At 39.4% G+C, this 9,948-nt stretch overlaps 1 protein-coding gene across 5 annotated transcripts in view; it reads left to right on the top strand.

Annotated features, from left to right (window-relative positions):
• The first annotated feature begins 1,864 nt into the window (after positions 1–1,864).
• The window catches only part of slc23a2 (solute carrier family 23 member 2), a 38,487-nt gene continuing 30,403 nt past the window's right edge, over positions 1,865–9,948 (top strand). For 2 of the 5 annotated variants that reach the window (XM_087176097.1, XM_023414463.2), the window contains exon 1: positions 1,865–2,126. The gene's annotated coding sequence lies outside the window, so the exon portion shown is untranslated. The remainder of the gene's footprint in view (positions 2,127–9,948) is intronic. The other 3 variants (XM_087176098.1, XM_087176099.1, XM_023414462.2) reach the window with 2 other exon arrangements.

Below are 9,948 nucleotides of genomic sequence, written 5' to 3'. Positions count from 1 at the left end.
CTCACGCTTGATGAATTGCCACTGCACCCACGCACATACACACACACATCATAGGTCACTTTTGGGAACATTACATAGAATTCCATTCATTCCCTAGAGACTTACCCTTCGCCTAACCATAACCAGTGCTTGCCTAACCCCTAACCCCTAACCCCTAACCACCGACTCAAAGATCAGCTCCCAGTTGGGGACGCAGTCTTTACATGGAAAGTAGCCTTTGTAAGATAAACACACACACACACACACACACACACACAATTGTTTGAGTTGTGTTTAAGCAAAAATGCCCAAATAAATTCACTGGTACCTGCTTCTCAGATCTCATTATTCGCTAGTTTCGCCCAGTTTTCTATGAAATAAAACCTCAATGTTTACGTATTTGTTTTGATAAGACTAAAATAGCAATTATAATATGTTTAATTAGGCTTCAGAAATTAATGATTAGCATTGTTCACTGTATTCTGACATTTTATGCACTGAACAATCAATTGATTACTTGCTAAATTGCTAATGTATTTGGTAATACTGTATGCACGTCAGCACAAACTGAAATTAAAAAAACCTCAATGTGACACTTGAATATTTATCTAACCTGGAGCCTCCTTCTTGAATCTGGTTTTACAACCTTGGTTAAATTACTTTATATTGACTGTGCTTATATCAGGCTTATTGTGAAACACATTTAGTTTAGTAAGTCAACACAAGCTAATTATTAACTGAAACATTCACATTGATGCACAGAGTCTGGAAGAAACAGGGATTTCATCTTGGGCCTACCGGTCTTTTTGTTCTGAGACAGACTCAAAATAAATGATGATGTTGCTCCTAACAATGGCCTAGTCAGTTGTTTGGTAACGTGCCATGCCATGTTTCTCTGTCCCCAAGTGGGAAAAATGACTATCATTATACTTAGGTGGTTGATATTCCAAGCATCATTTCACCAAATTACTACAGCCTTAATGTTATCATACTCCATCAGAGATGCAGAATCTGACTGATAAAGACTTATTTGAGCTAAAAAAAAAGCAGAATGAACATGTGAATTTTCCTACATAGTATGTGAGAATGTACCTTAGTAAAAAACATTCATGGTTCAGGTTAAATAAGTCTGGGATATGGTTTGATTCAGCAATCTCTTTGACTCCTGATTTATATATCTCAAATACCAGTGCGAAATACCATATTTTATTACAAAATGTCAACTCTTGTATTTGATACCATGCAGCAACCTTTTGTTTACCATCAATAAAAGCTTAATATGCCAAAAATGTACAATATATAATGCAACCTTATCACACAGCAAACGTTTTGACACTTGTTGGCAGTGGTGGATGAATGTCCCTTTACAAGTATCTCAAGAATCAGAGCAGTACTCTGATCAATATACTTAGCTGCTTTGCTGGTTTGGCTCTGCAGTGCAACCTCGTGCCAACTGGGTTATGTCAGGATCACTACCCGGTCCGACCATGTGTGAATGTAGGCCGATAAAAGCAGTGCAATTACACAACCATCAGATGGCAGTGTGGTGGAGGACATATACCTAGAGGCGCTTGGAAGGTGGAAGACGAGCAGAAAGACCGTATATTAATATTTTTAGAGGTCAGTCAACTGCCTGGTTAAGCAACAGCAAAAAAAAAAGCGCTGCTTATGCAAGGAGCGCTTTTTATTACAAAAGCTGTTGCAGGCACTGAGGTCTATACTATGGGTCTACACGGCGGAGGGAGGTAGGGCTGTGTCATTGATAGACTGCTGCTGATTGGCTGAGCCGCGGTTCGAAGGCTGGGCGAGAGGCAGGTCCTCGACGTCACGGGCGGACGTGGGCGTGCGTGATGACGAGAGTCAACCCCGTGGCTTTATGAAAGGCGAGATCCCTCCACGGACTGTCTGTCGCTCGTTTATACCCGCGTTTGTGGCGGAGAACCAGCTAGTCTCAGAAGAATCTGGGTTGAGGACGGTCTCATCTCTTCGGTCCTCCAGTCCTTCGTTCTCCGTTCTCTGTGTGTGGGCTGTTCTCCGGTATCAAACAAAGCTATCTTTGCCCTCCGTCCGCTCGGCTCTAACCACGGGGACGAGCCAACGGTTAGCTGAGAAGGGAAGTGGGCTCCGTCTTCTCTTTCACCAGGCAGGTGAGCACAAAACGTGCCATTTTTAATCCTATGAGACAGACTTAACACACATGTGGATGTTAGGAAGTAGGACATGCGGAGAGTCGTGCTTTGGTCGCCGCAGCCGGGGCTCTAACTGGCAGCCGTTAACACGCTCAGAGATGTAAAGGTGTCTCCTCTGGTAGCTGGAGGACTTCATGGGCCCACCGGCATGACCGTGTGTCTGCTGATGCTCAAGTGTAACCGTGAAACACAAGGCCAAATTAGCCGTACTCATCCTCCCCTCTTTATCTTCCATGTCTTTATTTAGCACGACAAAACAGCGTGGAAAATATACATTTCACACGGGAACTACTTATCTTTATGTTGTCTAGGTCAGATGCCTCAAGGTTTTTAGATATGGGGGTTTTAATTGTGACTTGCAATAGGAAGGCTAACTGATATTGTCATGTACCATTTAAATTAATGAGACCCCCAATAGGTAGAGCTGGTAAGAAACTGCAGCTACCAGGCAGCACAATCTGGGACACAAGAGCTTATTTGGCCATTAGGATTTATTGGCTCTTGATGATGGGGGTTTTTCCTGGAAACGTGGCTGGGCAGGTGTTTGTGTGTGTATTTGTGTGTGTGTGTGTGCTTACAGTATGTGTTCTTGTGCATCTGTCAAACACACTTTATTAAAAAGGTAAGTTCATATGTGCAGAGTATAGAAGTAACCTTGTAATGCAGTTGGGTAAAGATGCTGCCTCCCTTGGGAGTCTGGAATTGGGCCCAGTCTTTGTGAGATCTCAAATGCAGCGTTATGCAAAAGTGTGGGCACCTCCTGTGAAAATTACATATGTTGAACAGAAGTGAATATGACTCCTTCAGCAAACAGACATTAAAGGTTAAATCTACAAATGTTCTTCTTATTTTATAAAACAAAAAAATAGAAAATAATTGAACAGTGAATTTGGTCCAAAAGTTTGGGCACCCTAAGTAAGTACTTAGTTACCCCCCTATTTGCCAGCTGTTAAGGATGGGAGATAGCAATATTCTGCTTCGGCCATGTGCCAGAGAAAACATTGCGCTGACAGTTTCCATTCAATATCACAAATTCTGTATCCAAATGTCCCGTAGTCAGTCAACAAACTGGTGTCATGTGTGGTATCACTTTTTTATGAATATTTAGAGCTTCATATACACAGCGACCTGAGATAGAGAGCACACACACACGTCTGTTTTCATTTCATTTTGGTTTGCAGAAGAATATTATGCCATCCTTGTGTCATGGTAGTAACAGCTGATTTGGAAACCTAATAGTCAAATTCAAGGCTCAAATTCTTAGCCTGGTATAGGCTACAAGGAAGATCATGAAGATGTCCACACCTCATACCTCCAAGACATTTCTGGGCAGGCAACTGTTTGGCAGCCCATTAGGTTTGTGTCTGACTTTTCTCATGCATTAACCTCTGTGTATGAGCCTGTGAATTCCAGTAAGAGGTACAGGGTCCCATTGTGTAAGCACAATCGTTACATTCATTTGTCCCTCTGTCTGTTATACTTATTAACAGCAGCTCTATGAGGAGACACTGACGATAGAGAGAGCAGAGCACGGATAGCGCTGAGAGGGTTCAGTGTGTGGTTGTAGGCATGCAGGTGCGATGTCTGTTTGCACACTTGTAACTGATTGTAATGTTAAGTTTATACCAGTGTTTCAAGTGTTTGTTTTTTTTGTTTTTTTTAATCAATTAAGTATCTTCAGTGATTGTTCTCTGTTAATTCCTTTAATTCAAGATAGTTTTCTATTTTCAGGGACAGTAAAAGCAACCTTGAACCGAGAAACTGGTTTGAAAACAGCCTGAATGCTGAGATGAGTGGTATATGGTCGTATTTTATTCATTTTTAAATTAAACTTGCATGCTAGGCTTAATGTGGGTGTTCTTTAATTAGCTTATGTGTTTGTGTTTTTGAGCATCTGCAGAGTGTTAGCTGTGGCAGCTCAGTCTGTGTACACAGTATTGATTTTTGCATGCTGGGTGTTAAGTTTTGCACCTGTCCCTGCACTTTGCACAGGACTCAGGACTGGTAAATTGTATCTTGTCTTGTGGCACCCTGGCATGTGAGACCAAGACAACCAATCTTGGCCAAGATTGGTGCCAGTCCCTCTCCACCAGTGTTTATTTTTAATACTCCTGCACGGTACTATGTGAAGTTACTGCTGTCAACAGTGAACTTTAAAATTAACCAGCTGTGGAAGAGCTCCAAATTTCTTTCAATTCTCTCTGGAGTTAGTATCCTGCTGAGTTGCTCTTGAACCCAAGCAAATGGCTAGAATCAGTTTTATTGACAAAGTGTGCTCACACACATAAAGAATTTGACTGTGGTCTCAGTAACTCTCAGTGTATATGTATATAAAAGCATAATACAAAAGGTATAAAACTAAGAAAGTAAAAAGAAAGCCATAGAAATGGAACCCAACACCTACCAGCTGAACATGTTAGGAGGGTTTCAGATTTTCTTAGTTATCCAGATAGCCCAGCAGCAGTCAGCCTCACTTCTTCATGCAGAAATGTCACTTTTTCAGATGTGACAGATGGCAGCTATGTTATTTGCACTTTTAGGACAGACTCATGAGGATGACTGAGAGGTACAGTCATGTGGTGAGAGCTCACATCCCTGTGGGGGCGCCAGTGCTTACTGCACAGGTAAATTTCCCAAACCTCTCCTGCTTCCTCTTTATGATCATCTCTCTTGAGTTTTTCCTCGCCACTACCGCCAAGTGCTTGTTCATGGTGGGAATTGTTTGGTCTCTGTAGTCAATTTTATAAAAAGTACTGTCTAGACCTGCTCTATATAAAAAGTGCCTTGAGATAACCTTTGTTTTATTTGACACAATATAAATATAAAACTGACTGGATCAAAAGCCTTTATGACTACAGCTGTCTTGGTGAGAGGCATTAGTCATTTTGACCTGTGCTGATGATAAGGATAGTAATTATGATGTTATTGTGGATTCCCTAATTTTACATCGAAGACCTTGTAGTTAATATGTTTAAGTCCTTTTTGTATCAGAACTAAGATTGATTGATTTTTGTCTCATCAGTGTTGGTAGCACACACCACCGTTTATACTATCACTTTATAGACTGACCATGATTCAAGCTATAACATGCACTATAATTACAGCTTACTGTCAGCTTTAGAGCTTTATGTCTGACTTGATTTGCCGTTACGACTTCTCTGAACCTGGCATCCTGACAGGTGTTATGTACAATTACTGACCAGGTTCTTCCTCCCGTTGTTGTTCAGTGAGTCAGTGCATGTAGCTGTGCAGGCGTTAATCTGTAAAGCGGGCTAAAAAACATATTGTTCCTCTCAGTTTACTTGAAAGGTGCATAAGAAACAGTTGTTAAGGAAGTTTTTCTGCAGTGAAGTTTAGCTTGTACATTAAACTGAAATCAAATCATCACAGGTGTTGCTTCCTCTTAATCCTTTCTGCCCAGTTACAGCAGCCGGTTTACTTTTTACATGACATGGAAGACATGAAGAAATTAACTTCACAATGGTGATAAACCTGTTTTACCTGAGTGTAGATTTAGTGATCATCTGCGACAGGATTTGTACTTGAAAACTTGGTCACTATGACTTGCAGTAAAAGGATATAGAGCAAAGGATCACTTCACAGGATGTCAGGCCAAGCTGGGCCAGGAACAGGCACACTGAGCTGAACTGGGTCGCAGAAATGGATTCCTGGCCCTGTTTGCTGTAGGCAGCATGTGACTAAGATTACACTGTAGTGCTGGGTCATGCTGTGCCTTCCCACTGTACTGTGTAAAGGTGTGTGTGTGTGTGTGGTGGTGACATGATGGGTGGTAAATGGTTGGTTTTTAGCACATGCCTCTGAATAGTATGTCCTGAAATTACATTCACTTCTGCTTATTATGTGCAGACTGTTAACAGGTGTGTTACTTTTCTGCTGAGTAAAGGGGAAAAAAAAAAGGAATAAAGAGTTAGTGGCAAACATTGTGCCTTTTCTAATCTCCAGTGTGTTTGTGTGATGGAATGAATACAGAAACATGGGGATTAAATGGCCAAAGGCGGCAGAGCACAGCATATAATTCTTGCATAACTTCGGCTGAACAACATTCACACACATACACAACATCACAATTCTAACCTGTTCTAAATTTATGTGTCAAAGAATGATCTTTATGAGATGTCACTGATACTTGAGCTCAGTTTTTCAGGATGACATCAGCTCTTTGTTGAGGATGAATCCTGTGTCAAAATGACTGTAGCTCTTCATCAGCCATCCATCACACAGGAATGTCCTTTTTGTGTGTGTGTGTGTGTGTGTGTGTGTGTGTGTTTGTGTCTGCTTCTCGATGACTAGACAAAAGTGTTAGTGATTTTTACTGGGTCACATCTGGCCTGGTGTAACGAGTTGGGGAACAAATGAGCATTCAATAGATTTTTTTTTTTTTTTTTTCCTTTTGCATTTTAAAGATTTACTCCTTGTGTGAGCGGGGATGTGTGGATGGAAGTGACCATTGGGGCCACTTACTGATTTATTTGCGATGGTAACTAATCATATTGTGGTGTAGATCCTAGAGCTTTTGTACTAAAGACATGTTCTTTTCTAGATTGAACAGTGTTTTGCAGCTTCTACATCTTCCTTTTTTTTTTTTTGTCTTTATGTAGTTCAGTACAGTGCAAGATTCTCTGTAGTGGTACTCACTCAAGAATCTGATTTATTTAGTCGTCATATTTAAGATGAGCTCCGCTTTCTCACATGTAATTTCTGGAAAAAAACGATCCTTCATTCAGGCAAATACAGTATCGTCTATCAAGGATGAGATTAATTAGATGTTGTTGAACATATTGTCACATCATTTTACTAAATTGTGTGGTCCGTATTGCAAGCAGAGCTTCAACTAAAAATGGTCATTTATTATTGGTCATTTAATTCATTACTCAAGTAACAGTAAAAATCTAACAGGTGGTTTCATCTCCTTAATTGTCAGGATTTGCTGTTTTACCGTCTCTTAGCGGATGGTAAACTTTAGATCTTGAGATTTTCAGTGTGTAGGAACTATGATTTATCACTGCTTTATGACATTTTATAGACTAAAAGATTAATTGTATTATCAAGAAAGTGATGCAAATGAGTCACTAGTAGTAGTAGTTGTTGTTGCAGCCATAATTCCAAGAAAAGTGTTATTTAAGACGAGCAAAATGAATTATCTTTCCACCTCTCTTGTCAGTATAAAGAATAAATGTCAGTTTGTACCATTCTTTATAAAAAAAAAAGTTACCGAGTTGTTATGCGTCACTTGCAGACAGTTAAATGCCGTAATGTTTTCTCAGGCAGATCATGAACAGAGCAATGACCCACATCGTACGTAAGTTTCATAAAGATTTAGTAGGCATGACAGATGATGAATGCACTGGGAGCAGCAGACTAAAGAGCATTACTAATTGACTCTACTGTTTTCCATTCTACTGGAAGTGATCCATCTGAGGTCTGTGCTCTTATTAGCCATATAATTTTAAAAACAATGGAAACCATGTGCATCCACAGTTGTTTCCATGTAATTCCTTTTCTTAAACACCTGAATAATCTCAGTTCTTTCACAAGGTTTTTCACTGAAAAGATTTTTTTTTTTAATGCTTCATTCATTTCCTTCCTGTCTTTACATTAGTGTTGGATAATTAAAGCATTATTGATGATGGACCCTGCCAATGTTTGCAGCTTTTATTGCAGCTTTTTCTCACGCTGTCTTTCAGAATAAAAGTTGAGGTGAACTCACTTCATTGCCTACAGTCGGCTTCTTAAATGAAATCGCATCAATGTGAAACAACCACTATGTGCACACATGGTTAGGGCTGCAGTTAATGAATGTTTTCATTTGCTGATTAATTTCAAGGTGACCTCATTAAATGTCTTGTTCTATCCGATTAATAGTCCAAAACCCCAAATTATTCTATTTACTATATTGTAAGACCAAGATGAGCCGTCAACTCTTCCATTCAAGAACCTGGAACCAAGTTCCATGTTACACATACAAGTGGCTACGGCTGCAACTAATGATTATTTTCATTATTGACTCACCTGCTGATTAATTTCTTGATTGATCACTTAATACCTTTGTCTGTAAAAAGTGAAAACTACCCATTGAAGCTTCCAGAGGCCACATGTTAAGATTCCTTGTTTGTCTAATCAACAGTCCATGACCCAAAGAGATTTAATTTAATTTGATATCATAGAAGACTTAGAAAACCATCATCTGCACTTTTTAGAAGCTGGGATCAGTGAAGTGTCGGCATTTCTTCTCAAATAAAAAAAACAAAACAAACTGAGATGATTTAAATTATCAATAGTTAATTTTCTGTTGATTAACTAATCATTTTAGCTCTTGCTGCCAGCACGTCTGCTCACTGTCCACAGACATGTTTCCATGATTATTTTGGAAATACTGTAAATTGACTGCCTTCTTGTTCCGTGTGTGCCACTCACACAGTAAAGTCTATTGTTCTATTAAAGCTGGCTTAGCCTCAATTCAGTCCTCGCTGGTCACCTTCACCTTACAAGCTAGTAATGTTTTTTTTTTTTTTATTTTTGTTTTTTTTTGACATCCATCCTTGATCTCTAGCTTGTCCTGGCTGTGGTATCGGGTCCTCAGGTCTGTCTGTGAGGAGTGTTCACATCTGTCATCAGCAGATTGTCTCCTTATCTCTCTGCACCGTCCTATTTGTTTTGTCTGTCCTGTCCCCTGTCATACCAACACACATCACGTGAACCACAAAATGTCCTCCACAACGTGTGTGTGTGTGTGTGTGTGTGTGGTGTGTGTGTGTGTGTGTGTGGGGTGATTCTGCTGCAGAGTTGGATTTGTTTTTGAAAGTATTATGAAAAAACTTTGAAACTTAATTAATTGATTAGCTAAATTAACTCTCTTGACAATGCTTTGTTACCTCCACTGAGGGGGTTATGTCTGTGTTTTGGTTTTGATTGTTAGGATTATTATCCAAAACGTACTAAACCAGTTTGCACTGAACTTGGTGGAGGGATGTACCAGGGGGTACAGAAGAAACCATTACATTTTGGGTTAGATTCAGATCATTTAGCAGGAATTAGATTTTTTTTTAAATTTTATTTATTCATTTATTTATTTTTCCTCGAAGACTGGCCTGCTGTTTATTGTTTGACTTTGACAATTGTGGTGCTCTGCTCTCTCCGAGTGCCCTTCTAGTTTCGGTCATACTGTTTCTAAGCAGAAATGCTAAAAAAAAAAAAAAAACACTTCCAGCTTTTTAAATGTGTTTTCTTTCAGCAAGTCTTCTATGATTGTAAGGATCTTTGGGTTTTGGGCTGTTGATTATATTTGGATACGTTGACATGGGCATTTCATTACCTTTACTGTTTCTGACATCTTTTTTTAGACCAAATGATTAAGCAGTAAAGAAAGTAATTGCTACTCATAGCCCTTTAATACTTGTTTAGTTGTAATATTTGTATTTTTCGCCAAAACCTTACCTGAATCTGCCACATGTAGAGCTGAAACAATGAATTAAGTCAATTGTTCAATTGTTAACGTGAACTTGGCCTCTGGTTCCAGCCTCTCTTATGTGGAGATTTGTTGCTTTCCACTCCTTTTTAAATCATTGCAGACAGAATATATTTGGGGTTTGGGCTGGTGGCCAGAAAAGAAACAAGACATTTGATAAAATGTTGGTCATTGTTTGACATTTTAGAATCAGAATGATTTATCAGTTAATTGAAAAAATGATAGGAAGATGAATCGATAATGAAAATAATCATTAGTTGCAAACCTAGCAGTGTGTATGAGAAAATAAGCCTA

The sequence above is a fragment of the Seriola lalandi genome, unplaced genomic scaffold, assembly GCF_002814215.2.
Source record: "Seriola lalandi dorsalis isolate HSWRI2012SDOR001 ecotype SW California unplaced genomic scaffold, Sedor1 jcf7180002054529, whole genome shotgun sequence".
Taxonomy (NCBI): Eukaryota; Metazoa; Chordata; class Actinopteri; order Carangiformes; family Carangidae; genus Seriola; species Seriola lalandi.
The sequence above is the reverse complement of the archived record's forward strand: the minus strand, read 5'-3'. Positions and strand labels throughout refer to the sequence as shown.